General features: G+C 48.4%; 1 protein-coding gene across 1 annotated transcript in view; it reads right to left on the reverse strand.

Annotated features, from left to right (window-relative positions):
- Positions 1–24,305, reverse strand: part of EPN3 (epsin 3) — a 46,962-nt gene extending 22,657 nt beyond the window's left edge. The window contains exon 1 of the mRNA XM_040330724.1: positions 23,961–24,305. The gene's annotated coding sequence lies outside the window, so the exon portion shown is untranslated. The remainder of the gene's footprint in view (positions 1–23,960) is intronic.
- Between the last annotated feature and the right edge of the window lie 294 nt (positions 24,306–24,599).

The following is a 24,599-nucleotide window of genomic DNA, read 5'->3' on the forward strand; positions in this document are numbered from 1 at the left end:
TGGTCAAAGACCAGAGCACTTTTTGCGATTCGGGACTGCGTTGCTTTAACTGACAATTGCGCGGTCGTGCGACGTGGCTCCCAAACAAAATTGGCGTCCTTTTTTCCCCACAAATAGAGCTTTCTTTTGGTGCTATTTGATCACATCTGCGGTTTTTAGTTTTTGAGCTATAAACAAAAATAGAGCAACAATTTTGAAAAAAAATTATATTTTTTACTTTTTACCATAATAAATATCCCCCAAAAATATATATATATAAAAAAAAAAAAAAAAACATTTTCCTCAGTTTAGGCCGATACGTATTCTTCTACATATTTTTTGTAAAAAAAAAATGCAATAAACGTTTGATTGGTTTGCGCAAAAGTTATAGCGTTTACAAAATAGGGGATAGTTTTATTGCATTTTTATTAATATTTTATTTTTACTAGTAATGGCGGCGATCAGCGTTTTTTTTTTTTTTTTTTTTTTCGGTACTGCGACATTATGGCGGACACTTGACACATTTTTGGGACCATTGGCATTTTTATAGTGATCCGTGTTATAAAAATGCATTGGATTACTATAAAAATGCCACTGGCAGTGAAGGGGTTAACACTAGGGGGCGGGGAAGGCGTTAAGTATGTTCCCAGGGTGTGTTCTAACTGTAGGGGGGGTGGCCTCACTAGGGGAAATGACTGATCGCTGTTCATACATTGTATGAACAGAAGATCAGCATTTCTCTCCCTGACAGGACTGGGAGCTGTGTGTTTACACACACAGCTCCCGGTCCCCGCTCTGTAACGAGCAATCGCGGGTGCCCGGCGGCGATCGCGCCCGCCGGGCACGGGAGTCACCGACGAGCGGGGGCCGCAGAGAGAGCCGACGTTATTGTACAGGCTCTCGCGCAGGGGAGCCGACCTGCTGCCGTAGAACTGCGGCAGCAGGTCGGGAAGTAGTTAAATTAATGCAAGGTGATCCTGGCCTGCCGACACGTGATCACGCTCCTTGTACATCATGACTGCGCTTGTTTGGACTCGTTGGGCTACTTTGTCACAAATAATAGAGGGAATGCTGCAATCGCATTAAATTAATATTTAAAAGTTCATTTAATAATAGAGCTTAAACAATGAGAGTAATCAGTATTGCTTCTTGTCAGACGTCATGGGTTGTGCATGTTAAAGTGGACCTATCATTAAAATGAATCAGCCAGGCATATATTAGCATTACCAAATCACATTAGTGCTTTGTGTAAAGAACGTACAGCTGGTTTGCCATGAATAAAATCGTTGTGGAGTCAACCTGATGTAAACTTATAGCCAGATTCAGGAAACTTACGACGGGCGTATCAGTAGATACGCCGGCGTAACTCCGAATCCGCGCCGTCGTAACATTAAGCGTATGCTCAAACTGAGATACGCTTAAATGTTGCTAAGATACGACCGGCGTAAGTCTCCTACGCCGTCGTATCTTAGCTGCCTATTTCCGCCGGCCGCTAGGGGCGTGTACGCTGATTTACGCCTAGAATGTGTAAATCAGCGAGATACGCCTATTCACGAACGTACGCTTGCCCGTCGCAGTTAAGATACGCCGTTTACGTAAGGCGGTTTTAGACCTAAAGTCATTCCACCAAAAAGATGGCGCAGCCAATGTTGAGTATGGACGTCTGGCCGTCGTTCCCGAGTCGAATTTTAAAAATGTTAAGTCCTTTGCGTAAGTCATCCGTGAATGGGGCTGGGCGTAATTTACGTTCACGTCGAAACCAATAAGTCTTTGCGGCGAAATTTGGAGCATGTGCACTGGGATATGTCCACGGACGGCGCATGCGCCGTTCGTAAAAAACGTCAATTGCGTCGGGTCACAATTTATTAGCATAAAACACGGCCACCTCTTCACAATTTGAATTAGGCGCGCTTAGGTCGGCACATTTACGCTACGCCGCCGTAACTTAGGACGCAAGTGCTTTGTGAATACAGCACTTGCCTCTCTAACTTACGGCGGCGTAGCGTAAATACGATACGCTACGCCTGCCTAACGTTGGGCTCAACTACCTGAATCCAGCTATGAAAGTATTATTAAACCCCAGAGCCTCCATTCCCTACATCTGGTCTCCCATAGCACACAGAACATGGGCATGCAATTATTTTGGTAAATATAAACTGATAAATACCTTTTCTCATCAGCAGTATATAGCAGTCTTGTGACTTCTATGAGTGTCTAGTCAAAGCTTGTAGGAGGAGTTTCATTCTACTCTGACTGTCCTATGGGGCTGCAGGCCCGCTCGGCTCCGGTGCCCCCCCCCCCCACCTCAGGCCAAACGCGGTACTGCATAATATGAGGTGATCCACAGTTCATTGTATATTACCAGGATGTGTTATGTGGGGGAGGGGTGGATTTCTCACTTTTTATACTGTGGATCACCTCATATTATGATTAACATAACATATGATAAACATGTCCAAGCTAGATATGTAAATAACCTGTCACTCAAAGCAAGGAGAGAGGAAAGGACTTTTTATTTAGACAGGTTTTTATCTGGAAGTCTGTTAATTTTCACTGAACAATAAAAGAGGATTGCTCAGAGCTGGATTAACTCTGTGTGGCAAGACTGGGCACAGATGATAGGAAATCTTATACTCTACATTGTGACATCCACTTTAAGTTCAATAGGCAGTGTGTCGGAATTGGATACACACGCTCGGAATTTCCGCCAAGAAATTTTGTTGTTGGAGAAATTGAGAACCAGCTCTCAAACATTTGATGTCGGAAATTCCGACAGCAAATGTCCGATGGAGCGTACACACGGCCGGATTTTCCGACAACAAGCTCACATCGAACATTTGTTGTCGGAAATTCTAACCGTGTGCACGCGGTATGGAGTACCGGCCATTGGTTTTAGCAGTTATTCGGTCATTGGTGGGCTTTGTAGGGCAGTTTTAGTGGAATGTTGTGGACAGAAGCCAGACTGTAGAGGGTCGAAAAGATTGTTACAGGACGCTCTTGCACAGAGGAAAAGTTTCACACTGGATTACTTAAGGCAGGGGTGTCCAAACTGTGGCCCGAGGGCCAGATGTGGCCCTTTGCTAACCTTTATCCGGCCCTTTGGGGCACTATTCCTTCCACTGACACCAACAAGGGGGCGCTATATCTTCCACTGATACCAATGATGGGATACTATTCTTATTACTAATAGGGGCACTACTACTACTCCTACTGACCACAAACCTTAAAGCGGTGGTTCACCCTCCATGACAACATTTTAGCATAAAATTCGGCATAGTAGCGCGAGCTACAGTATGCCTGTCTTTATTTTTTTAGCCCGGTACTCGCTGTGTAATCGTAGAGACAAGATTCCGACTCCCCGCGGGGAATGGGCGTTCCTATGGAGAGGGAAGGTGATTGACGGGCGGCTCTGGCACGTCACGCTCCCCGAAGACAGCCGGAACAGGTCTCGGCTCTTCACGGCGCTATACGGCGCCTGCGCACAGACTATGCGCAGGCGCCGTGAAGCGCCAAGTCCTATTTCGTCTATTTCCGGAGAAGCGTGACGTGCCAGAGCCGGCCGTCAATCACCTTCCCTCTCCATAGGAACGCCCATTCCCCGAGGGGAGTCGGAATCTTGTCTCTACGATTACACAGTGAGTACGGGGCAAAAAAAAAAAGAGAGGCATACTGTAGCTCGCGCTACTATGCCGAATTTTATTTATTTTATTTATTATAATTTTTTTTATTAATACGGTGAACCCCCGCTTTAAGGCCCCTTTCAGACTGGGGCGGGAGCTGCGGTGGCGGTATAACGCCGCTAAAAATAGCGGCGCTATACCGCCGGAATTGCCGCGGGTATCAGCCGCTAGCGGTGCGGTATTAACCCCCGCTAGCGGCCGATAAAGAGTTAATAACGCCCGCAATGCGCCTCTATAGAGGCGCATTGCGGGCGGTATTGCCGCGGTTTCCCATTGTTTTCAATGGGAAGGAGCGGTGAAGGAGCGGTATACATGCCGCTCCTCTCACCGCTCCAAAGATGCTGCTGACAGGAGATTTTTTTGTCTCCCGCCAGCGCATCGCCTCAGTGTGAAAGCCCTCGGGCTTTCACATTGAGTCTGCAGTGAAGGAGTTTTTCAGGCGCGATAGCAGCGCTATTTTTAGCGCTGTACCGCCTGAAAAACTCCTCAATGTGAAAGGGGCCTAAGGCCATATTTATTCTCACCGATGCTGGTCCCAGGACATATTCTACCCTCACTGGCCACAATCCGGCCCTCCTAAAGTCTGAAGGAAAGAAAACTGGCCCTTGGTTTGAAAGGTTTGGAGACCCCTGACTTAAGGGATCTGGAAGAAATACACAAAGCGCGCCAAGATTCCAGTAAAAATACACAGGACAATATTTGCTTCTCCCGGAGTTAATATTTGAATTCTTGTATGAGCCCCGTTGTGACTGGTTCCTTTTACAGTAATATTCAACTTTGCGATTAGATAAGATTCTCTGTAAAATGATTTTTCTTTCCTGTAAAAATAATCCTAATTAATAAACTACAATTGCAGCCGGTTAACTTCCTTTGAAAGAGCAATTATTTCCCCAGCGGGGAAGGAGACGCTATCTATTTAGATGTTGAGAAACGAACCCATTATTTTAAGGAGTGCAAGTCTGTATATAGATTCTAGATGAGATGTGAAGGAGGGTGGGGGGTTGGGGGGGGGGGGGGGGGGGGTAGATAGTCATTTCTACACACATCAGCAAAGTTTGGGAAGGGGAACCGGGATGTGATCGCACTATTCCAATTATAATGGCTGCTCTTTGCATTGCTTACTGATTAAAAACCCAATTGAATCTAAAATTCATTATTTGTAATGAGTTTGTTCGCACCTGCACCCTGGATCGTGAACGTGCTATGGTGTGGAAAAGAAGACACTGGGGCAGATTCAGGTACCTGCGCACCTAGTTACGGCGGCGCAGCATATTGTATTTGCGCTACGCCGACGCAACTTACAGGAGCAAGTGCAGTATTCACAAAGCAATTGCTCCGTAAGTTGCGGCGGCGTAGCGTAAATGGGGTCGGCGTAAGCCCGCGTAATTCAAATGTGGAAGGGGGGGCGTGTTTTATGCTAATGTGTTATGACTTGACGTGTTTTATGCTAATGTGTTATGACTTGACGTGTTTTATGCTAATGTGTTATGACTTGACGTGTTTTACGAACGGCGCATGCACCGGCCGTGTACATATCCCAGTGTGCATTGCTCTCAAGTACGCCGCAACGATGTATTGGTTTCGACGTGAATGTAAATTACGTCCAGCCCTATTCGCGAACGACTTACGCAAACAACGTAAAAAATTCAAATTTCGAAGCGGGAACGACGTCCATACTTAACATTGGCTGCGCCTCCTAATAGCAGGAGCAACGTTACGCCGAAAACGACTTACTCAAACGACGTAAAAAACTACCGCTGGGCGCACGTACATTTGTGAATCGGCGTAACTAGGTAATTTGCATAATCTACGCCGAAAACGACGGGAGCGCCACCTAGCGGCCAGCGTAAAAATGCACCCTAAGATACGGCGGCGTAAGACTTATGCCAGTCATATCTTAGGCTAATGTCGGCGTATCTTGCTTTCTGAATACAGAAAGAAGAAATTCTCTCTGAATCTACCCCACTGCCTCAAGTTTTCTATATTAAACGCACACTCCCGGCTAATGCCCCGTACACACGATCAGATTTTCCGTCTGAAAAACTTTGGATGGTTTTTCAGACGGAATTCCGCTCAATCTTGGCTCGCATACGCACGGTCACACAAAAGTTCTCTGAACTTTCGGCCGTCAAGAACGCGGTGACGTGCAACAGTACGACGAGCCGAGAAAATTAAGTTCAATGCTTCTGAGCATGTGTCGAACCGTTTCCGAGCATGTTGGAATTTTGCGTGTCTGAGCAGGCGTTCGGAATTGCCAATTTTTTCCAGCGGAAAATTTGAGAACCAGCTCTCAATCTTTTGTTGGCAAAAGTGCCAAGAGCAAAAGTCCGATGGAGCCTACACACGGTTGGAATTTCCGTCCAAAAGCTGAGTTTTGGTGGAACTCCAGTTTTGGAGAGAGCTGGGAGGGTGTTGGAGCCTCTGTCTGTTTTTTTTTTTTATGGCTTGAAGAAGTGTTTAGACAAAGCTTGGTTCCGTGAAAACATTTCTTCTTCGCTTAAGGGAGATTCCAGCAAATTATTTTATTATTTTTTTTCAAAAGCCAGCAGCTACAAATACTGCAGCTGCTCACTTACCTGTCCAGCGCGCCCGCGATGTCAGCAGCCGAGGCCGAGCAATCGCTCGTCCCTCGGGTGCACCCGCTGCTATCCTCGGTGAGGGAATCGGGAAGTGAAGCGTTGCGTCACTGGTCCCCGCTCTCTCCTGGGAACAGTGTTTTCCCAGAAGACAGCGGGGGTGCGGGTAAGGGCGTGACTGCCGCAGGAGTGTATTCCCGGAAGTGGGTGCAAATACCTGTCTTAGACAGGTATCTGCACCCCCTCGCCCCTGAAAGGTGCCAAATGTGACACCGGATGGGGAGGGGTTCCGAAAAGCGGAAGTTCCATTTTTGGTGGAACTCCGCTTTAAATCTTGGGTGGCCTTTTAAAATGGCACTCAGCAGCTCTTGTGAGCCCCAGCGGCATCCAGCACTGGAACGACTGGCTGTCCAGTACTAAGTCTAAAGCCTCGTACACACGATCGGATTTCCATCGGACAAATCCGTGGAATTTGTGCGAAGGGAGTGGGCCGGCATAACTTTTTCAGCCAACTATATGTACATACGTACTACGGGACTATAAAGGGGAAGTTCCATTCGGATGGCGCCACCCTTTGGTCTGCTTTTGCTGATCCTCATGTTGGCAAAAGTTTGGTGAGAGACAATTCGCGCTTTTCAGACTTTCTGCTTCTCAGTCCATTAGAGCGTGATGAATGTGCTATCTCCATTACGAACGCTAGTTTTACCAGAACAAGCGCTCCCGTCTCATACTGGATTCTGAGCATGCGCGTTTTTCCCCCCGGGAATCCCGACGAGAAAAAAGACAGCTGAATCTTTTTTCTTTTTTTTTTCAGCAGTTTTCTCGTCGGGAAAACTTATATGGAGCATACACATGGCCGGTTTTCCCGGCCAAAAGCTCTCATGGCAGTTTTCCCGAAAAGTGGAAGTTCCATTTTTGGGTGGAACTCCGCTTTAAGCCCTATTTTGCTGTATACACATTGGAGGTCGACCGATATATCGGCCGATATTTGGCCATTTTGGAGAAATCGGCCGATTATTCTCCAAATTGGGCCGATATAACACTGACTGCAGTCACCGCACCTCTGCCTTCAGAGTGTGGAGAATCCTTCTCCCTTCTCCACACTGTTGGCAGAGCAGCGCCGCGGTGTGTAACTGTAGGGAGAGAGGGAGGACCTGACCTCTCATAATTAAGGGTGAATGTCGGGGTGGGCGGGACCAGGCTATCCAATGCTTGCCAATAGGATGGGATCTGGGCGGGCCACTACGTGCATGTGGCCCCGCCCCTTTCTCAAACAAACCAATCATTGGCTGGATAGCTGCTGGATCCCGCCCACCCCTGGGTGCCGCCCACCTCTGAAATTGCGCTGAATGCTTCAGCTCCTCTCTCTCCATACAGTTTCATACACGCGGCGTAGCAGAGAGCAGTTTCAAAGTTACACCATCGGCTGTGAAACCTGCCGGTGCCATCTGCCAATGCCAACCAGTGCCTGCCAGTGCAATCTGCCAATGCCAACCAGTGCCTGCCAGTGCCATTTGCCAATGCCAACAAGTGCCATCTGAGAAATGCCAAACGGTGTCATCTGCCAATGCCAACCAGTGCCACCTGCCAGTGCCAATTAGTGCAATCTGCCAATCAGTTACACCTGCAAGTGCCAATCTGTGCTATCCAGTGACAAGTGTTATCCAGTGCCACTGCCAACCAGTGCCACTGCTAACCAGTGCCACGTTCCAGTGCCAATTGGTGCCACCTGCCAACCAGTGCCACGTTTCAGTGCCATCTGCTAGTGGCACCTGCCCAAAAAAAAAAATCGGCCGCAAAAATTGGCATCATATATCGCCCATTGGCCACCCCAATTTCTAAATATCGGCATCGGCCAGAAAAAAACCCATATCAGTCGACCTCTAATACACATCTTATCTCACACAAGCAACATCATGTAAACAAAACAGTGTTGACTGTTTTTTTATTCCAACAATGTAGCTATAAAAATGTAAAGAAATAACTAATCAAGATGTTATTTCTCACAATTAAACTATAAATCGCTACTGACTGTGCGTTTTATGTACCTTTTTTATAGTTATAGATCTACAGACAGCACCAGAGGCACTATACGGTCTGAACCTGTGTGCAAATCTTCTAGTGTCTCCATACATATTAATTTACTTATCAACACCTACATTACAGAAATCATTCTAGCATAGATCTAAAACAAGGCGTCTGAGGATTCTTGTTCCTGCGCGGCAGCGGAGAAGCTGCAGAAGGTTAAGCGGTTATAATAAATTATCGCAGATGTTTTTTTTTTATACCTTTTTTAGATATTACTTATCTTGTTAAAGTAAAATAATCATAAGTGCCAGGAGCCACACAGAGATAAGGTGTTTGCAGGCTGCATTCCACGCGGTGGCTCTGGCAGGGACACTGACCTTGAAGAAGGTGACTGCTGATAAAACGTACACACAGATACAGGAACAGGAACAGCTATGGGTTGTCATTGCTCCTTTCTGTGCACAGGAGTCAACATTCATTCATCCTCTTCCTAGAGGATGAATGAGAGACGCCTCTAAGTGTAGCAATATGGTTACATTTAACCGGTTAACGCCGCCGCATCTATATGTACGTCCACAGAATGGCACGTACGGGCGTACATGTACGTCCCTGCCTTTCCCGGGGTCGGGGGTCCGATCGGGACCCCCCCCCCCCGGTACATGCGGCGGTCGGAAACCAGCGGGGAGCGATCCGGGACGAGGGCGCGGCTATTCGTTTCTAGCCGCCCCTACTAATGACACTGGCTGGGAAAGGGGTTAAACATCTAAGGTGAGCAAAGGGTTAAATGTGTGCCTAGGCCAGTGTTTATGTGTGTACTGTGTACTGCTTTCACTTAAGGCTGCTTTCACTGGGGTGACCTGTCGGGTGACATGGTCCCCTGACAGGTCGCGCCCCATTCAGTGCAGTGCAATGGAAATCGGAGCGACTCAAGTCGCTCCGATTTAGAAAAAGGTTCCCGCGCTACTTGGGGGCGACTTCAGAGCAACTTGCATTGACTTCTGTTAAAAAAGTTGTTTGCAAACCGCTATATAGTCGCTCTGTGCCGCGCGGCTTCAAAATCGGGCGACTTTGAAACCGCACTAGTGTGAACCGAGACTAATGCCTTGTACACATGGTCGGACTTTTGACCCCGTTGGAAGTCCGACAGACAGAAAGAGAACAGATTCTCTATCTAAGGTCCGTCGGACGTCCGATGGAGGCTACACACGGCCGGACTTTCCGAGAGAAAAAAAGTCCGGCCGTGTGTACGAGGCATTAGAGATACAGTGGAACATCGGTTTACGAGTAACACGGTTAATGAGCGTTGTGAATAACGAGCAACTTTTTTTTTTATTCTGACTCAGTTTGCGAGTGTCGCATTCAAGCTAATGGGGTGTGCAGTACCGCATTTGGCCAGAGGTGCGGGGGTGCCTGTCCTCGAAGTATTTCCAAAGGCTTTCCGACGCCCCCCCACCTCTGGCCACATGCGGTGTTGCATGCCATAGAAGTTAATGTGGAACTAATTATCTTTGTTTCCATTGACTTCTATGGGGAAAATCGCTTTGATATGCGAGTGCTTTGGATTACAAGCATTCTCCTGGAACGGATTATGCTCGTAATCCAAGGATCTACTGTATGTTGTTGTTTTTTCAGGGAAACAAAAACCAGCACATCCCCACTGACAGGACAGAGCTTTGCTTTGTTTACATACACAGAGCTCCATCCTGTCTTCCTCCTTGCCGATCAGCAGTTGCCAGCGGTCATCCACTGGCTGGCACCAGCTGATGGACTTGTGGTGTGACCAATCACAGCACAGCCTGCTGCTGGCGGCGTGCACATGCACACTCTACCTGGAAAAGCAGAATTGTATGTATGTATGTATGTATGTATGTATGTTGTCCCGATACCACTTTTTTAGGACTGAGTACAAGTACCGATACTTTTTTTCAAGTACTCGCCGATACCGAATACCCATACTTTTTTGAAATGTGTCCCCAAATGCAGCCATGTCCCCCCACATATTGCAGCCATGTCCCCCACATATTGCAGCCATGTCCCCCCACATATTGCAGCCATGTCCCCCACATATTGCAGCCATGTCCCCCACATATTGCAGCCATGTCCCCCACATAATGCAGCCATGTCCCCCACATAATGCAGCCATGTCCCCCACATAATGCAGCCATGTCCCCCACATAATGCAGCCATGTCCCCCACATAATGCAGCCATGTCCCCCACATATTGCAGCCATGTCCCCCACATAATGCAGCCATGTCCCCCACATAATGCAGCCATGTCCCCCACATATTGCAGCCATGTCCCCCACATATTGCAGCCATGTCCCCCACATATTGCAGCCATGTCCCCCACATATTGCAGCCATGTCCCCCACATAATGCAGCCATGTCCCCCACATAATGCAGCCATGTCCCCCACATAATGCAGCCATGTCCCCCACATAATGCAGCCATGTCCTACATACCTTGATGATGCCGCACGTGCCGCCGTTAATCAGCGTGCAGGGAACATTACAGCTTTAGTTTGAATAATTGTATCCCCGCCGCGTATAGACACTCCCCCTTGCGCGGGATTGGACAGATCATCCGTCCAATCCCGCACAAGGGGGAGTGTCTATACGCGGCGGGGATACAGCTATTCAAACGAAAGCTGTAATGTTCCCCGCACGCTGATTAACGGCGGCGGCTTTGCGGCGACGGCGGCGGGGGGGAACAAGTATTCTATTTCAGTATCGGGGGTATTTGCGGGAGTACGAGTACTCCCGCAAATGGGTATACATTATGTGGGGGACATGGCTGGAATATGTGGGGGACATGGCTGGAATACTGGTATCGGTATCGGGACAACCCGTATGTATGTATGTATGTATGTATGTGTGTGTGTGAGAGATTCTGCGCAGCCAGCCTGCACTGTAGCAGTAAAGCTGCCGTGCGCGGTCGGCAACTTATGTGAAACATCCAAAGTCCTCCTTTTATCTAATAACCATGTGATCCTTACCTAGGCTTTATGTCATGGGAAGGGAAGGTCAGGAGCAGCAGAGTTTACTCACAGCACCCATGTCATTTCATTTGGTGGAGCCGACGTCTGCCTATTGATTTATGCTAAGCGGAGTTTTAATAATAGGTCCACTTTTGGTTTCTGTTACTCCACCCATCCAAGCCAGGCTAGTTCTGGCAGCTATGGAGGACAAAAGGGGAGGAGTAGTTAATGGATGGTGCTGGAACTTTGGGTGGTGATACTTGAGATTTATTTTATCACAATTATACTGATAGGCCCAGATTCTCAAAGGGCTTACGACGGCGCAACGCCATTTGCGCCGTCTATCTGGGCCGTTGTATCTATGCGACTGATTCTTAGAATCAGTTACACATAGATATCCCTTAGATCTGACAGGCGTAAGGCTCTTACACTGTCAGATCTTGAATGCAATTTTTTTTTCCCGCCGCTAGGTGTCGCCTCGTCGTTTTCCCCGTCGTCTATGCAAATTAGCCATTTACGCGAGATTCCCGAACGTACGCGCGGACGACGCAGTGCATTTACGACGTTTCCGTAAGCGTAAACTTGCCCCTGCTAAGTTAAAAAAAATTTGGTTCTAGCGACGTAATTTAGCGCAATGCACGGCGGAAAATTTTGGGACGACGCATGCGCAGTTCATTCGGCGCGGGGACGCGCTTCATTTAAATTAATCCCGCCCCCAACCCGCCCAATTTGAAATCCGCCACCAGAAATACAGTACGCCGCCGTAACTTACGGCGCGAACTCGCTGAGGATTCGAATATATGCCAGGTAAGGTACGGCGGCGTAGTGGATCTCTGATACGCTGCGCCGATCGAAATGTATGTGGATCTGGCCCTAAGTATTGCAGAGAAGGTGTGTCCAGTAGACCCAAAACAAAAGGTTCAGATTTTGGTAGTGTCTCCCCGCAGGGATGTAGTCCCAAGGGAGGGGGAGAGCACGCTGACTAACCCCCAGCCAGAACGGCTCGAATGATGGGGGCAAGCATACTGGGAAGGAACAGGAAGTGAGAAATTCAGACAAAGAAAAGAAGGGAAGGGAAATGGAAGGAAAAGGTAAGTGAACCAACAATGTACTAGCTTAAAGGAACCTACCGTATTTAGAAAATAAAAAACAAACCTTTACAACCCCTTTAACATTCTAAATAACGTGCATGCGCTAAGGCATTTCACCAATCTGAACCCGGCCTACGCCCTCCAGGCTACATCTTGAACTGAAATATCACTTTAGTTATGACAAAGCCGAAAAAGCCCGGGGGCGGACTATGCCCTTTAAATTGCAAAACAACTGACTCAAGTCCCAAAATAAATGTTAAAAGCTAAAACTTTTTTTTCTTTCACTTTGAACAGTGTTGGGGAAACGCTGACTATGCTGCGTGGGCGAGTATGTGAATGGAGGATCATCCAACACTAGGCAAGATGGGGCTTTAAAAAAGTTATATTGGGGGAACTTTCATTTTTAGGCACCAGGAAAAATGTTCATGTGGTCCCATTCACACCACAACATTGTGCACTTTTTGAAAACAATGGCCCGGATTCAGAGAGCAATTGCGCCTGCGTAACCATAGTTACGCAGCGCAATTGCTTACTTGCGCCGGCGTAACGAATGCTCCTGATTCAGGAACCTTGATACGCCGACTGCAGCCTAAGATATGACTGGCATAAGGCTCCTATGCCCGCATATCTTAGGCTGCATTCTTGCGATGGCCGCTAGGTGGCGTTGCCGTTGTGCTCTGCGTATAGTATGCAAATTGCATACTAACGCCGATTCACAACGTTACGCGAGCCCTGCGTACGCAGTTTACGTCGTTTGCGTACGGCGGTTTTCGCGTAAGGCTGCCCCTGCTATTAGCAGGGGCAGCCAATGCTACGTATACCCGTCGTTCCCGTGTCGCAAAGTTAAAATGTTATGTCGTTTGCGTAAGTGAATGGCGCTGGACGCCATTTACGTTCACTTTGAAGCAAATGACGTCCTTGCGACGTCATTTACCGCAATGCACGTCGGGAAAGTTTCCCGACGGAGCATGCGCACTACGTTCGGCGCGGGAACGCGCCTAATTTAAATGATCCACGCCCCCTACGGGATCATTTAAATTACGCGCCCTTACGCCGGGCATGTTTGAGGAGCGCCCACGCAAATTACGTGGCTACTGCTTCGTGAATGAAGCGTAGCGCAGATAATTTGCGGGGGCGCAGGGCAAAAACGGTACGCTGCGCCTCCGTAAGAAGTGCGCAGCGGTACCTGAATCTAGCCCACTGCTCAGAGGTGTATATACTACATTACCAAAAGTATTGTGACGCCTGCCTTTACACGCAAATGAACTTTAATGGCATCCCAGTCTTAGTCCGTAGGGTTCAATGTTGAGTTGGCCCCGCCCTTTGCAGCTATAACAGCTTCAACTCTTCTGGGAAGGCCGTCCACAAGGTTTAGGAGTGTGTCTATGGGAATGTTTGACCATTCTTCCAGAAGCGCATTTGTGAGGTCAGGCACTGATATGGATGAGAAGGCCTGGCTCGCAGTCTCCACTCTAATTCATCCCAAAGATACTCTTTCAGGTTGAGGTGCAGGGCAAGTTTCTCTTTCCCAAACTCGCTCATCTATGTCTTTATGGAACTTGCTTTGTGCACCAGGGCCGTCTTAATAGCATCATGGGCCCCTGGGCAAAGTAATGCTGTGGGGCCCCTACAATGGAGACAGTGCAGGTAAACAGAAATCGAGTAGGCAGGAGGCAGGGGATATCTGGTGTGTAGAGGGGTCAGAGTGCTGGGGGGATATCTGGGGTGTAGAGGGGTCAGAGTGCTGGGGGGATATCTGGGGTGTAGAGGGGTCAGAGTGCTGGGGGGATATCTGGGGTGTAGCGGGGTCAGAGTGTTGGGGGGATATCTGGGGTGTAGCGGGGTCAGAGTGCTGGGGGGATATCTGGGGTGTAGCGGGGTCAGAGTGTTGGGGGGATATCTGGGGTGTAGCGGGGTCAGAGTGTTGGGGGGATATCTGGGGTGTAGCGGGGTCAGAGTGTTGGGGGGATATCTGGGGTGTAGCGGGGTCAGAGTGTTGGGGGGATATCTGGGGTGTAGCGGGGTCAGAGTGCTGGGGGGATATCTGGGGTGTAGCGGGGTCAGAGTGTTGGGGCGATATCTGGGGTCGTTCAAAAAACAAGTCGGGGCGCCGTAATTTCGCGCAAAGCACGGCGGGAAATTTCCTAACGGAGCATGCGCAGAACGTTCGGCGCGGGAACGCACCTAATTTAAATGGTACACGCCTAGGGTGACCACATTTCCAAACTACAAATTCAGGGACACCCCCTTCCCAAAAATCAGCTTGTGCTGTAACGAATCACAGCACAGTGATTGGACACAAGAGGCGGGATTTAGGATTTCTCCAATCACAAGCAGGGGGCGGGGATTGTGCTCCTCCAGGCATTCCCGGCCAGGACAAGTACTGTCAGTGAGTAAAGCAGTGATGTGGCGGCCTTTTTTGGGGGCATTAGTTAGGCTTTGGGGGGGGTGGCTGTGTCAGTTTCATTCCGGGACACTGTATTATCCTGAAATGAAGGTGCCCGGGACAGACCTGCAAAATGCGGGACTGTCCCGGGCAATCTGGGACACGTGGTCACCCGCCCCATTTGAATTAGGCGGGCTTGCGCCGAACGCATTTACGTTACACCGCCGCAAGTTTACAGGCAAGTGCTTTGTGAATCAAGCACTTGCGCTGAAAACTTGCGGCGGTGTAACGTAAACGAGATACGTCACGCCGCAGCGCAGGTACCTGAATCTGGCCCATAGTATATGTTGGGATGGGGGTAACAATGAGTGTTCATGTACGGCAACACCCATATACAGTACATTACCGTGCTTTACCATAATACATGTTATATCTGGTGTTTTGATGCTCATTGTGGCCTAAAAAAGCCCCCAACCATGTAAAAATTCTGGAAAATCCAGAAAATCTGTCGGCTCCACTATGGGCAGAGAACGGCCCGGGGACTGCGATCGGTAATTGATGATATTTACATACAGTATAATCTTCTGTACCTGAGTCAGCCAGTTCGAGAAATCAACAAGTCAAACAAGATCTGTACACTTGGTGTAACCCCAATGTGCTTTATTTCCTCTTCAGCCCGTGACTAATCAAAATGTTGGTGTAATGAAAGCGATACAAATTTCAGGCGAGAACGCATTTAATTAAATACTCCGCCCTGGATTTCTCCTATTGTGTTCTGTCTCCACGCCCCATCCGCAGACCCCTTGCCGTTCCTGTCCTACCGGCATGGCTAAGCTTCCCGCATAGCGTTTGATACATTCCACCATACCGAGAATCCTACATTCCATAGATAAATATGTTCAACCTACAAACCCCAAGGCATAAAAGGGGGGCTGCTGCTATCTGCAACCAGATTGTAAGATCAAATTATATAGAGCAAGACAGAAAATAATGATTTGTTTCAATGTGATGGATGGAGACACAACATTACAGGGTCAATTCTTTATTGAATCCATAAAGCAGGGTACATAGAAAATCGCCTAGGCCTGGGGCATTGAATTAACATTCAATAAGGTCTGCCCAGTATATATTTTTTATCTAGCAGAGGCCTGAATCTCATGGTTTATGGGGTACATGTGATAGATACATATAATGTTCCATAGAACAGAGTGCCCCTTACATCAGGTGTCCACATTACAGTACCCCCTTACATCAGGTGTCCCCATTGCAGTGCACTCTGACATCAGATGTCCCCATCACAGTGCCCCCTTACATCAGGTGTCCCCATCACAGTACCCCCTTACATCAGGTGTCCCCATTGCAGTGCACTCTGACATCAGATGTCCCCATCACAGTGCCCCCTTACATCAGGTGTCCCCATCACAGTACCCCCTTACATCAGGTGTCCCCATCACAGTGCGCCCTTACATCAGGTGTCCCCATCACAGTACCCCCTTACATCAGGTGTCCCCATCACAGTGCCCCCTTACATCAGGTGTCCCCATCACAGTACTCCCTTACATCAGGTGTCCCCATCACAGTGCCCCCTTACATCAGGTGTCCCCATCACGGTACCCCCTTACATCAGGTGTCCCCATTGCAGTGCACTCTGACATCAGATGTCCCCATCACAGTGCCCCCTTACATCAGGTGTCCCCATCACAGTACCCCCTTACATCAGGTGTCCCCATTGCAGTGCACTCTGACATCAGATGTCCCCATCACAGTGCCCCCTTACATCAGGTGTCCCCATCACAGTACCCCCTTACATCAGGTGTCCCCATCACAGTGCCCCCTTACATCAGGTGTCCCCATCACGGTACCCCCTTACATCAGGTGTCCCCATCACAGTGCACTCTGGCATCAGATGTCCCCATCACAGTACCCCCTTACATCAGGTGTCCCCATCACAGTACCCCCTTACATCAGGTGTCCCCATCAGTGTCCCCATCACATTGCACTCTGACATCAGATGTCCCCACCACAGTGCCCCCTTACATCAGGTGTCCCCATCACAGTGCCCCCTTACATCAGGTGTCCCCATCACGGTACCCCCTTACATCAGGTGTCCCTATCACAGTGCACTCTGACATCAGATGTCCCCATCACATTGCACTATGACATCAGATGTCCCCATCACGGTACCCCCTTACATCAGGTGTCCCCATCACGGTACCCCCTTACATCAGATGTCCCCATCACAGTGCCCCCTTACATCAGGTGTCCCCATCAGTGTCCCCATCACATTGCACTCTGACATCAGGTGTCCCCATCACAGTGCCCCCTTACATCAGGTGTCCCCATCACGGTACCCCCTTACATCAGGTGTCCCCATCACAGTGCACTCTGGCATCAGATGTCCCCATCACAGTACCCCCTTACATCAGGTGTCCCCATCACAGTACCCCCTTACATCAGGTGTCCCCATCAGTGTCCCCATCACATTGCACTCTGACATCAGATGTCCCCACCACAGTGCCCCCTTACATCAGGTGTCCCCATCACAGTGCCCCCTTACATCAGGTGTCCCCATCACGGTACCCCCTTACATCAGGTGTCCCTATCACAGTGCACTCTGACATCAGATGTCCCCATCACATTGCACTATGACATCAGATGTCCCCATCACGGTACCCCCTTACATCAGGTGTCCCCATCACGGTACCCCCTTACATCAGATGTCCCCATCACAGTGCCCCCTTACATCAGGTGTCCCCATCAGTGTCCCCATCACATTGCACTCTGACATCAGGTGTCCCCATCACAGTGCCCCCTTACATCAGGTGTCCCCATCACGGTACCCCCTTACATCAGGTGTCCCCATTGCATTACCCCCTTACATCAGATGTCCCCATCACATTGCACTATGACATCAGATGTCCCCATCACGGTACCCCCTTACATCAGGTGTCCCCATCACGGTACCCCCTTACATCAGATGTCCCCATCACAGTGCCCCCTTACATCAGGTGTCTCCATCACAGTACCCTCTTACATCAGGTGTCCCCATCAGTGTCCCCATCACATTGCACTCTGACATTAGATGTCCCCATCACAGTGCCCCCTTACATCAGGTGTCCCCATCACAGTGCCCCCTTACATCAGGTGTCCCCATCACAGTGCCCCCTTACATCAGGTGTCCCCATCACAGTGCCCCCTTACATCAGGTGTCCCCATCACAGTGCACTCTGATATCAGGTGTCTCCATCACAGTGTCCCCATCACAGTTTCCTCTTACATCAGCAGTCCCTATCAGAGTACCCCCTTACAGGGCCGGTACTACCACTAGGCAAACTAGGCAGCTGCCTAGGGCGCCCGGCCATGGGTGTTCCTACTTTCTTCTCTCTGCAGCAAGCAACTAAGTCTCAGCATCAGCAAGCAGCCACCGCTCCGTTCGCACATAGTATCAGAGGCACTGCGGCGGCGGAGGGCCGTGTCTGTGTCCCGACTCCCGAATGAATGGAAGCAAGCAAACATTCAATGATGGGCACTGGTAGGCTGCATTGATGGGCACTGGTGTGGCTGCATTGATGGGCGATGGTAAGGCTACATTTGGTGGACACTTACATACAAAGGTGGGGTATACATGGGCAGGGCAAAGGGGGTAGGGCCAAGGGGGGGTAGCAAAATTAGGTTTTGCCTAGGGTATCAAAAATCCTTATACCAGCCCCTACCCCCTTACATCAGCTGTCCCCATAAGAGTGCCCTTCTACATCAGGTACTCCTATCAGAGTGTCCCCTTACATCACATGTCCTCATCAGCGTGCCTCCTTACAGCAGGTATCCCCATAAGAGCACCCCCTTACATCAGGTGTCCTCATCAGAGTGCTCCCTTACATCAGGTGCCTAATCAGCGTACCCTATTACATCAGGTGCCCCCATCAGAGTGCCCCCTTACATCAGGTGTCCTCATCAGAATGCCCCCTTACATCACATGTCCTCATCAGAGTGCTCCCTTACATCAGGTGCCTAATCAGCGTACCCTATTACATCAGGTGCCCCATCAGAGTGCCCTCTTACATCAAGTGCCCTCATCAGAGTGCCCCCTTACATCAGGTGCCCAATCAGTGTACCCCATTACATCAGGGGCCCCATTAGAGTGCCATCTTACATCAGAGAGCCCCCCTTACATCACATGTCCTCATCAGAGTACTTCCTTACATCAGGTGCCCCCTACAGCAGGTGTCCCTATCCCAGTGACCCTTTACATCATGCCATGTCTGTCCATCACAGAACCCCCTTACATCAGCTTTCCCCATCAAGGTGCCCCTGTACCTTCTAGCACCAGGTAGACAGAGGTAAGACCTGGCTATGGTTACAACAAATTCACAAGAACTACCAACAGTTCGCAGATAAGCAAACTGGTGGTATTTAAGACCAACTCTAAGTTGGTGTAATGAGAGAGTGGAGGTCTAGGCTGGGAAGCTGTCATGAATATGGAAGCTCCTCACTCATGGTCTGTAGGTTGCTTGGATGCCAGCAGCAGCTACCAGCCTCTTGGCAACCAATGATGTATCTCTGGCCTCACTGAACTTCCGGCTGGGAGATTCCCCAGTTACCAGCTGAATGTAGCAAGAGATGCTGCCTCACATCAATATGCAGATTTGACAATGGCCATATTTGGTCAATGACGGGAAACTCCCAGCTAGCAGCTGAATAGGACCAGGGGCGTGTTATTGGTTGCTATGACGCTGCCGGCTACATAGCTACATAACCGACGGCGACCCAGCAACCAAGGAAACTGCAGCCCTGGGGATGAACATGTTCTGAGGAAGCAGTGTCCACTTTTTAGATTACTTATTTGAACCAAAAAGTTCAAATGAGTAAGCCTTATTATAGACCACCAGCTTGAAAATATACACATTGAGATTTTTAGTATAGCGTATATCTTTTTGCTAGCATATAAACTGTGGCCTGGATTCAAGAAGCAATTGCGCCTGTGTAACCATAGGTTACACAGCGCAATTGCTTACTTGCCCCGGCGTAACGAGTGCTCCTGATTCAGGAACCTCGTTACGCCGACTGCAGCCTAAGATATGCGTGGCATAGGGCTCTTATGCCCGCATATCTTAGGCTGCATTCTTGCGATGGCCGCTAGGTGGCGTTCCCGTTGTGCTCAGTGTATAGTATGCAAATTGCATACTAACACCGATTCACAACGTTGCGCGAGCCCTGCGTACGCAATTTACGTCGTTTCCATACGGCGGCTTTTGCGTAAGGCTGCCCCTGCTATTAGCAGGGGCAGCCAATGTTGCGTATACCCGTCGTTCCCGCGTCGCGAAATTTGAATTTTACGTAGTTTGCGTAAGTGAATCGTGAATGGCGCTGAACGCCATTCACGTTCACTTTGAAGCAAATGAAGCAAACTTCATTTGCCGCAATGCACGTCGGGAAAGTTTCCCGACGGAGCATGCGCTCTACGATCGGCGCGGGAATGCGCCTAATTTAAATGATTCCCGCCCCCTACGGGATCATTTAAATTGCGCGTGCTTGCGCCGGGCATTTTGCCGGCGCGCCCACGCAATTTACGAAGCTACTGCTCCGTGAATCAAGGGCAGCGCAGCAAATTTGCGGGGGCGCAGGGCAAAAACGTTGCCCTGCGCCTCCGTAAATAATGCGCAATTCTACCTGAATCCAGCCCTTTATGTACACATTATCATTGGCATTTCTGGTACAAAAGAAAAGGTATTGAAATGCAGAACTTATAATATATTAGAATAATCAATCTATGTCAATCATCACAGTCCCTAGACATTGTACCATGAGTTGCTAGCGAGTGACTTTCATAGTAGTACTCCCAAAATAATTTTAAAATGCTGCCAGCTTTCCACTATGTAAATTAATTCACCCCTTCATTAAACCTTGTTTTTGAAGCTTTGAAATTCCCTTTAGGTATTTTATTTTATTATCCACGGCAACCTTCGGGGCACCATGAGAAGCTAGCACAAGTACCTTCCATAGGGGTGTCCTTCAAAATGGTTCTCTAATGCCACCAAATAGGTTCAATTTATTCCAATTTAACCCACCCTTCCAATCATAAGACTCATTTTTACTCAATTTTTTATATTTTTTTACTGTTAAAATTCAGAATTTAAACAAATAAGCATTTTATAAAATGTTGTCAACCAACAAAGTCCCTAGGCATAGCACCAAGAGTGGCTAGCCCAAGTAACGTTTGTAGTAGTGCCACCCAAATTATGTTACCATGCTGCCAGCTCTTGCCAATGTAAATTAATTCAACCCTTCGCTAAACTTTCCTTTTTTTTAACCTCTTTAAAAAAATATGTATTTTATTTTGTTAGCAAGCCTCAGACATAGTATCATCATGATTAGTTATCTCAAGTACCTTACATAGGGGTGTCCCTCAACATGTTTTTTGGTACACATCGCCCATTATGGGCAACATATAAAAGTCAACCTTTGTAATCATTACGCAAATTTTCTTATGCTTTTTATTTTTCCAATTTTGTTTAAAAAAAACAAAAAAAAAACAAAGCTCTCATATGTTCAAGAAAGAAAATTCGCTCTACATGTTACGCGCTGGTTGCACTTCTTCAGGAGCATTTACATTGACTATCAAACCATGTAAATTCTCCTGAAGAAGCGCAACGAGCGCGTAACATGTAGAGCGAATATTCTTTCTTGAACATCCATTTACCGCTTCTCTGTCTCTGGATTCTTTCACAATATGGAATGACTATGGAGTGATTAATTTCCTAGTCTCCGTGTACTTATGTGATTATGTACAGTAGCGGTATTGTAGATTATGTGTTGATCTATCAATGTGGGTTTTGTAGAGATCGTGTAAATTTTATATGTTCATAATACAATTATATTTTTGTATAATTCATTGGTTGTGCCTAAAAAGTCCAAGTCCCATCCAGTGTTGCCAACCATACGTATTTTTACGGACAGTCGGTAAAAACGGGCACTTTTTTCCCCCCGTTCGTAAATGTCCGTGGTTGCAGGAATGTGCCAGTAAAAATAGCCGAGATCGGTTCGTCTTGGAACTGCGCATGGAGATTGGAGGCAGGGGGTGATTGGAGGCAGGGGGTGATGGTGGCTGCGGTGGCACCGCAGAGGGGGGAAAGAGGCAGGGGGAGATTGGAGGCAGGGGGTGTTAGTGGCACCGCAGAGGGGGATGGTAGCACCGCAGATGGTGGGGGGATGGAGGCAGAGGTTGTTGGTGGCACCATAGAGGGGGATGGAGGCAGGGGACAATGGAGGCATGGGGTGATTTGGAGGCAGGGGGCCTGGGGGAGATTGGAGGCAGGGGATGTTGGTGGCAACCAGGGGTCAAGTCCTGGGGAAAAAAGTGTGGGAACTCTCACCCAAGATTCACTCCCCCACCAAAAAAAAAATGATACGCTCATATTCATAACTACTAAACCGCAAGTTCTTTCTAAATCCCACGATAACTCGCGGCAGACCTCCAGAGTGTCTCCTGGGAACAATGACAAAAGCTCCCAGGAGACATTGTGGCATCGAGGAAGTGATGGAATACCCGCACACTACCTGATGAATCCATATACAGGAAGCGGCCAGTAACATAAAGGATTACTAGGGTTCGACTGCCCCTGACAGTGACTCGAGCTGGGCATCGCCGCTTAGTGAAGGATCGGCTCGACTGCTCTTGGCTGCTCTAGTCCTGCAAAGGGAACTGCGTTCCTGCTGTGAAAAAAGTGCAGGAACTCCATTCCCACGCGTTCCCGCAGGACTTGAGCCCTGGTGGCACCGCAGAGGGGGAGGGTGGCATCGCAGAGGGTGGGGATGGTGACAGGGGTTGTTAGTGGCACCGCAGAGGGGGATGGAGGCAGGGGACGATGGATTGAAGGCAGGGGGCGTTAGGAGACAGGGGTTGTTAGTGGCAGCGCAGAGGGGGATAGAGGCAGGGGGCCTGGGGGAGATTGGAGGCAGAGGGAGATTGGAGGCAGGGGAAGATTGTGGCACCACAGAGGGGGGTGAACGCAGGGGTTGTTGGTGGCAGAGGGGGGTGGAGGCAGGGGGTGTTGTGACTAAATAATTTGCCCTTTATTATATCCAAAATAACAAAAATATGTTTTTTTACATTAATATCTACCTTAAATCACATTTGCTATTTGCCTAGCGTACTTGTTTGTAGCCTAAATTCTGAAATTTGCACCTAAAAATTTATTTTAGTAACTTTTGTGAAATGCCAGTAAAAACTTGGCTGCGCCAGTAAATTTCGGGTGTCGTGCCAGTAAATTTCAATCTGGTAGGTTGGCAACACTGCTCCCATCTTCTCTCTCTATTCTAAATTCATAGGGGCAGATCCACAAAGCGAGTACGCCGGCGTATCTACTGATGCGCCGGCGTACTTTCAAATTTCCCGCGTCGTATCTTTGTTTTGAATCCTCAAAAGAAGATACGACGGCATCTGGGTTGGATCCGACCGGCGTACGGCTTCGTACGCCTTCGGATCTAAGATGCAATTCTTCGGCGTCCGCTGGGTGGAGTTCTTGTCGTTTTCCGCGTCGGGTATGCAAATTAGCTATTTCCAACGATCCACGAACATACACGCGGCCGTCGCATTCTTTTACGTCGTCTCTAGTCGGCTTTTTTTCGGCGTATAGTTACAGCTGCTGTTTGGTGGCGTACTCAATGTTAAGTATGGCCGTCTTTCCCGCGTATAATTGAAAAAAAAAAAATTTGTTTGCGTAAGTCGTCCGTGAATCGGGCTGGACGTAATTTACGTCCACGTCAAAACCTTGCGACGTCATTTAGCGCAATGCACGGCGGGAAATTTAGGGACGGCGCATGCGCAGTTCGTTCGGTGCGGGGACGCGCTTTATTTAAATGAAACGCGCCCCCCTACTCGCCGATTTGAATTAGGCGCCGTAACGCCGCGAGAGATGCACTAAACCGCCGTAACTTACGGCGCGAATTCTTCCAGGATTCAAACCAAAAAAAGTAAGTTACGACGGCGTAGCGTATCTCAGATACACTGCGCCGGGGCAGATCTTTGTGGATCTGCCCCATAGGACGTGGCACTGGTTACTGTCTTTGTATCCCCAGTACCACTCTGTGGGGTGATACAACTAATAATCTCAACGCTCTAATATGGTGTTGTCACTTATCACAGTCATTAGACAAATTACCATGTAGCTAGCCCAAGTTATAAAGTGATTCTAACATACTGTCAGCTATGGACTATTAATTAAAAAAAAAAAACGATTATCTTACCCTTCGATTCTTTTTATTACGGAGAGCAGCCTCTTAAATCCATGACGTCTTCCTTAAAACCTTCAAAATAAATGTGTCTGGTTAGGCTACATTTAGGATATGCTGGCCGGTATGTAGCTGTAGAATGAGCAGAAGTTCCATTAGATCCAGAAATGTTCCATTGTAGATCCCTCTGCCCAAATGTCAGTTTTTGGATGGCTCCACCCCCTGCGCCAATCTTGCTCTTCTCTGCGGGTTTGGAATATTCCTAATCTGCCTATATAGACTTGTCTACCTATTGTCAGTGTGCGTTCATCTACTACTACAGCGCTCGTCACTCACAGAATGAATATTTCTCTCAGGTGTCAGGCTGACCTGAACTTGTTAAGCAGGTTGGGTCTGACTCAGAAGCCCCGCCCACTTTGACTCTAAATATTCGATGACGCTTGGGACGGCGACAGGGCATTATCTTCCGTTCTCCTTGTCTGTCTAGTTTTTAAAGATATAATTGTGTAAGCTTAGTTACTATGAGATACCATTTTATATACTGTAATAGCTTACTATTTATTAAGATATAAAGATACCATAATATACTTTAATATCTTACTATTCATGACGGGTAAAAAATAAGGGCCAGATTCATAGAAAACTGCGGCGGCG

This window comes from Rana temporaria, chromosome 12, assembly GCF_905171775.1.
Source record: "Rana temporaria chromosome 12, aRanTem1.1, whole genome shotgun sequence".
Taxonomy (NCBI): Eukaryota; Metazoa; Chordata; class Amphibia; order Anura; family Ranidae; genus Rana; species Rana temporaria.